The sequence below is a fragment of the Macrobrachium rosenbergii genome, chromosome 20 (genome assembly GCF_040412425.1).
Source record: "Macrobrachium rosenbergii isolate ZJJX-2024 chromosome 20, ASM4041242v1, whole genome shotgun sequence".
Classification (NCBI taxonomy): Eukaryota; Metazoa; Arthropoda; class Malacostraca; order Decapoda; family Palaemonidae; genus Macrobrachium; species Macrobrachium rosenbergii.
In genome coordinates, this window is record NC_089760.1 from 7,802,501 (window position 1) to 7,810,000 (window position 7,500).

The window sequence follows — 7,500 nt, forward strand, 5'->3', positions numbered from 1 at the left end:
AAATCATTATTAATTTGAATGCAATAGGTTTTAAACCTCATGCAGGACTCCCACTGCTTTCTTGACTTCACTTATTCTTTGGTTCAGCACTTCTCTCTTTCGTCCATTATCTTAAATTTAATATACCTTCTTATCCCGGTTCTTCACTATTACCAGTCAACACTTTATTATATGTGAGGTTCATTAAGGAAGTTTCTATTTTTATGTTACCAACCATTACTGACAAATTACAGACCCTGGTAATCTTAGTCTTACATGTCACAGCCCTCAAAAATACCACGTGTGTTATAGGTCCATAGTAATTTTTTTTATCAGACCTTTTTAAACATCTGTTTCATACTAAATCAATGATACATGCAAAAACGTACCCTTGTACAAGCTTACGTTCTTTTTCCTTATCAAGCAGTCTATTACTTTGTCTTACTTTCTCAGTCTAAACCTTTTATGCAACATCTAGGCACAGCGAACGATGTTTTACAATTATGATTTTATTAGTGTTTTATATCCTTTTCTAAGTAAATTGATAACTATTGCTCTTATCTGTTTCTAAGAAACCTTGCTTTCCTCCAGACATAGCTTAACTATCACAACTTTGAATTGGTCTCCCTGTAGCCACATTAGTCACGTTTTCCTATTGCTTCTTAGAGTTCTACATCTATCCTTCCTTTAGCCTACTTTCAAAATATTTTCTCTAATGACCGAAACTGCCTTCTCTCAAGAAAATATCTCTCCATTTGTATAATTTTATTTGTAAAGTCCATTTCTTTGTTATGATATTTCTCTTTATTTACTTCCCCCAGATTTTGTTTACAGTAAATTTCTTGCTCACATTCTTGCTTATTATTTTATCAACGTTTCATTTAATTTTCAGTTAGCCATTGACTTCCGTATTTTCTATACCAGTTCACATTTCTTTCACACTGACTGGCAGCTGCAGTAAAACAATCTTCTTTTCTTATTAACCTTTTATTTTCCTATCCATCCATTTCTCATTCCCAGGTACCTGTACATAAAAGCACCCCGAGTTGAGAGAGTGTAAAATTCCTGGAAACTTTCAGAATTCACATATGCTTCTGCCATTTCTGTTTCTTTGATCCTAGCTAATACTTCACCTAGCTTCCTCTATATGCTCTACTCACATTTTTACTATTAAATTGACTTGTCTTGATTACTTTCATAGTCATATTCTAAATCTTTCCTTAATGGTTTGAAGCACCTCCTGTTTTCCATTCAACTTCAACCCATGTAATCTAACGTCACGTTCATAACTTGCTCTTCTATCTACTCTGCGCTGAACCGCAGTCTAACTAATGCTTTTGTCTTTCAATTCCGCCTTTCTGTTTAGACCTCGAACATTCTCGCATTTACATTCGGCTGAAACGAGGCAAAGTGACCCTTAACTTTCAACTTTCAAGACAAGCTTTTGCATACAAGAATACCACACGTTAAAAGAGAAAATACAGTAAAGTTTACTGGAGTACTAAGAGAAATACAGTAATTTATGCTTGATAAATCGTGAAACAACACGTACTCACACGAAAAACAAGGTCTGAAAATGTTGGGATAAATAGAAAACATTACTTGTCATCATAGCTGAAAATGCTGCAAGGGTGAGTTTTCTACTGTTCTGAAACAGAAATGAATTTGAAGAATTTGGTGTTTGTCTGTGTGGCTTCAGGATTGATTCTTCAGCTTAATTTACAACAAGAGCTGAATAATCTGCCTGCTTTATTATTTTACATTCAAATCAAAAAGAGTACACAGCTTCCAAAATCTTATTTAAGGAGTTTACATGCCCAGAACAGCTGTATGATTAAGCAAGTCAAAACAATTCGAAAAAATTGGTCTCATATCCATTATGGACGTTTTCTCAGATATAGCCATTGAGAACTAGGAGTCCATCAAAATATGATACTATCCGGAAAGTGTGCTATCCATCAGAGGTGATGAGTAAGTACAAGTCGCTTATATTCAGTATTACGAATAAACTTTTCAGCAACTTTAGAGAACACTTGGAAAAAAAGGATTCTCATCAGCAATTTTCGCAACTGACATTTATATAACGCTTTGGAACATTTATATTATTACATAATTTACATTCCTCTAAGTTACATAATTGCAAGAACCACGTTAAAATATCTTTCAAATTATATGTGGTAGATGAAGAAAGCAGCAACAAATGTTTGGGTTTGAGATATAGGACCTAGAAAGACCTCAACATGTAGTATAAACGTGAATTGTATAACGGTCTGATGAATGATACTGATAGAAAGTTGAAAAATATTAGTATCAGATCCCTGCCAAGTATAACACGAAATACGGAAGGGACTAGAAGGTTACCCCAGTAACCCCACCAAAAACTGCGGGTATATGGCGGGTGCCTAAAAATAATCGAATGAATTTATCGAGAGGAGAAAGTTCACACTTAAGAGGCTGATCCAGCACAACCAATATTTTGCTTTCTGAGATATTAATAAAGAAAACAAAAGAATATCCAAGGTCGCTCATGCAGATGTGATGGAAAACAATAAGAAAGAAGGACCCTGTTAAATCTTGCTTTTAGGATCAAAACTGGCATTTCAAAAGAAGATAAAGGTGATCAGGCGTTTGAGAAAGATTAATTATCTGTTAGCGTGTTAATTATACGATGCTAAGGAAAGTCAGAATAGAATAATGTCCTGGAACCGTCACTTTCCTTAGGAATAAGCCAGGGACTTATTTTGAGATGAGGAGAGGGGCAAAAATTAACAATAAGCAACCACTGGTAATTAGGCACTCTTGCCTATTTGTCCAAACCTCTTTCAAGATTAACGCTATGTATATGAGAGACCTTGTTGATATTTTAATTTAAAATGCTGATAGATTATGCCCGAGTGTCACTTCTGCCAAAAGGGTGCGTCAGTGTAGTTTGAGAATTATTTATTATATTTATTCTTTTATAATTAAAATGATCGGATTCGGTATTTGATATAACTGCTGAAAATTATCACTACTTGAGGATTGACATTTAGTTTATGAAATTAATTGATATTCAGTTTACATAACATTAAACAGGCTGTGTGACGGCTGCTGATAATAAATATTTGTAATACATGAAATGACTGGAAAAATCTTAATTCGAGGAAACAGCAAAGCATTCAAAGAAATAACCAAACTATTTATAGATTGACTTTTCAGGGCTTTATGTTATCTGACGTAGGGAAGCAATCTACGTTAATAAACAGATGCCTTTAACCATATTATTTTTCAGTGCTCTGAAACACGCTGCTGGCAGGAATAAACTGTGCAAAATGCTACAGGGAATAAGACGCAAAACCCCTAAGGGCCTAGGAACTCTTACCTGCAAGCTTTTCGTAAATTGCTTCTTGGTGCTGATTCTACACAGAGAATCCAAATGTGATGTAGAACTTCCACGAATGTCGTTATAAGAAAGAGGAGAACACCACTGCAAAGAGTAAAATGATGTTAAATGATGTAAATGTGCCTAATCTTGCAAAAACAGTTGCTGGGAAAATTTACAAAAAAAAAAGAAAGAAATGATATGGCAATGGGGCAAGGCACTTCAAAGGAGCATTATAGCTGCTCTTAAACCTGTAAGCATCAACATGAACGTTTATTTCAGTGCCTCTATTCTGCAGAATTGCACAACTGATAATAAAAGAGCTCTGGCACTGGGTATTGTGACTTAGTCCTCAACGAAATATGAAAGCTGACGTTCCACAAAGCGAATAGCACCAACTAATTCCAAAGGCTGAAACACCAATGGTGATGGCGGAAGTCCAGCGCCGAAGTATGTCTTTGAAACAAAGCCGAAACGAGGTATATCCCGAAGTTGGTTTAACTCGTAAATACCTTTGTTAAGGGAAAGGAAGTCACCCCCTCGTTTAGTTTTGGGTAGGAGATTATAAACGCTCAAGAGACAGCCCATCTGCGGAAGAGAAAGCAACATTCCAGCAATAATAACAATAATAATCTATAGCATCTGTCATGAACACTCATCTCTGTATGTGCAGCAAGCTTTGCAATGAATGCCAAGTTTTCTGCAAGCATTGCATAAAGTTCTTAAGTGCAAAGTAGTAGAAAGCACGAAGTTAAAAGTTGACGCCCAGCATTATCAACTAAAAGAGAGAGAGAGAAATGGAGTTAGCAACTTTTCGTGTCATTCCAGTACAAGAATGAGCTTGCAGCGGTAGAAGGAATAAAGAAAGGGGCGGTAATAAGAGAAATTGGTTAATGAAAGAGCCATTTTTTGGTGTCGCATTCGATTTACTCCACTTAGAGTGAGCACGCTGTATAAATGTCGAGACATATAAGACCAATATTTTAGAAATATGAAACCAGGAGAGTTTTAGGTATGAAGTGAAATTGAATTCATTAAAATCGGAGGCAGTATGATTATCTGTCAAAAAAAAAAATGATAAACAAACTGGCTCGTCACATTAACGAAAAAGTGACTGTACACCATAAAGGTATCCTTTACGGTAGATAGAAACCTATTAGTGTGATTGTGTATTGAATTCCCTATATATAGGGAATATTAGCGTATGATGGTAGAAAATCTTATTGCAAAACTGTAAATACACAACCGAGAACACTTTAGGTAGAGCTAGAGGACGCTATATAACCAGAAAGAATGATCGTGAACCACCAGCATTTTATATATATATATATATATATATATATATATATATATATATATATATATATATATATATATATATAGAGCTAGAGGACGCTATATAAAAAGAAAGAATGATCGTGAATCACCAGCATTATATATATATATATATATATATATATATATATATTATATATATATATATATATATATATATATATACTGATGTGGTTTCCTCTATAAGCCATGTTTTTTTTTTTAGAGTGGGTGCCTTCTGGGGCTGTTGGGTTTCTGGTCCTCTCCTTTAGCCCTTCTTTGGCTGAGTCGGTTGAGCTTCGGACTGTCACTCGATGGGCCGGAGTTCAATTTCCCCGGCCAGCTGATGAAGAGTTAGAGGAATTTATTTCTGGTGATAGAAATTCATTTCTCGCTATGATGTGGTACGGATTTCACAATAAGCTGTAGGTCCCGTTGCTAAGTAACCAATTGGTTCTTAGCCACGTAAAATAAGTCTAATCTTTCGGGCCAGCCCTAGGAGAGCTGTTAATCAGCTCAGTGGTCTGGTAAAACTAAACTATACTTTTTTTTTTTTCTGGTCCTCTCCAAGCCTTTTTGTTGTCTGTCCCTTGCTCTTCTGCTCTCTGATTACAATCCACTATAGTCACTAAAGCACAGCCAGACTAAATAATATATATATATATATATATATATATATATATATATATATATATATATATATATATATATATATATATATATATATATATATAATATATATATATATATATATATATACTAAAACCATTCCTCCCCACTCGGTAACTGAATCCGGGACCAATCATCGCTGCTGAGGCGCGTTTTAGCAATTATAACGCAAATTATACACCAATAAGCTTTATGCTTGCATGAGGTGTTTTGTCCTCACCGGTCGACAGAAAAATGATGATGATGATGAATATTATTATTATTATTATTATTATTATTATTATTATTATTATTATAAAACCGATTGACCGTCTGGATTCCGTTGAGTTTGAAGTGTGTTTGGAAGAGGGTCATCTTCGGAGATATTATTATTATTATTATTATTATTTTGTGAGTCTAACTGACTGGAGTGGTAGCTGTAATACTATCTCTGCATTGTCGTCCTTTTGATTGCTATAGACTCCGGGCAAATATGCATAATGTTCTAAGTCAGATCATCTGTTTACTTAGTGAGTTCGTCGTTCGTTTTAGATTAAGCCAGCTTCGTTCTGGAAAGGGTTCTCGCTTTTGGGTAGCCTGTAATATAGTGAGAAGTTTTGGCCTTTGTATGGTACAAAGATTCCTTTAATATTCTCAAGAGTCCAGCAACAACTTCTCTTTTATAAGTATATTATGCTCATAATCTAGAATAAGCAATGCTAGCCTGGTTTCATGGTGCAAAAGGCACCAGATGATTGGGGCAAGGAGTGCACCCCCCCCATGCTTGTATTACTGATGCTCATATTCAGATTATGTAAAAAATTTTAGACTCCTTGTTCGGAATGTACTTGTACGTGGTGCAGACCAGGAATTACTTTTATGAAATGATTTTTTATTGAAAAAACAAACCATGATTTTATGGTACTTGCTGAAGCCAAATAGATGGAATATTTCTTACGTAATAAGTGACTGACAAGATGACTGTATGTAGTGTAGTAAAGAAGGGGGGCGGGTGAGGGTGTTATAAATTGTGTAATATCCAGAAAATTATCTGGGTTTCCAAAGAGCAAAAAAGACTTACTTTGAGAATTGTGTGGGTGAAAATGAGAGTAGCGGAATAAAGGTAGTCATGGTTAATATAATGGTGAAGTGTCATGTATAAGCAGGTTCGACAAAAATTGTAAAGGAATGGATGAGATGAATAAGGGTCCTGTTAATCAAGAACACTTTTGAGATATTTCTTGAAAAGCTAAGACAAAGGGCAGAAAGGTTTGATATGGAAAAAGAAGAGTAAGGTCATACATGGAGGAAGGCCTCTGGATTAAGTTTGTTCGGAGCCAATCACCTGGAATTTTTTATAAGAAAGGGAAATACATGTATGGTATAAATGGATATGTGGGAAGCTTACAAGACTATTGAATTAAAGGATATGAATTTGGAAAAGAGTATAGGTTGCATGGCAGAATAATTAGACGTTTCTGTGATTCAAGTAAGACTTTTATATAAATAAATGGATGGAAATTGCTGATCTAATGTAAATGCTAGTTGTAGACAACGTGAGTTTAGATAACCCTACTTATGTTTGATATTTAAATGAAGAGAAAGATGAAAGACGTTGGGGCGAAATCAAAGCTGTTGAGTCAGCTTCCGGAGATAATATGGGAAGTTGTTAATGTGATACTGAAATGCCTTGCGTTTTCAAGTGATGTAGTACTAACCAGTGATAACGAAGAGAAGTTACAGAGCAGGTTAAATGTGTGAAAATATATGTAAAAGTAGGAACTTGATAAAACAGGAAAATAAGGTGATGCAAAATCAAAGAGGCAGTGTTGGATATCATTATCAGTTAAATTTATATAAGGGTATCAGGCTTCAGTTGATGGTGGAATATATATAAAGAAGCATACATTAGAGGCTAGAGATGTAACAGGATCCCCGTAAGTCTTGGGCGAGAAGAATATCAAGACACAAATTTGTCACATGAAGGATTTATCAAGGCACTTTTTCAAATGAATATTACTGAATGATCTAAATACTTCGAAAGACAAAAAATGCAGCTTTCCAGAAAAATATAATAGTTAATATAAGGCGAAAAGATAGACTGTGGCGTTTCATAGTTTGGGATTTACGGAAAACAAAGACCCTAAGTTCCTTGTAATTGTGAGCAGTTTGAAAATCTTGGGAGGGAGGCTTGAATG

General features: G+C 35.0%; 1 protein-coding gene across 2 annotated transcripts in view; it reads left to right on the forward strand.

The window, feature by feature from the left end:
• The window catches only part of LOC136849036 (coiled-coil domain-containing protein AGAP005037-like), a 926,632-nt gene that overhangs the window by 719,054 nt on the left and 200,078 nt on the right, over positions 1–7,500 (forward strand). The gene's annotated exons all lie outside the window — the stretch shown is intronic.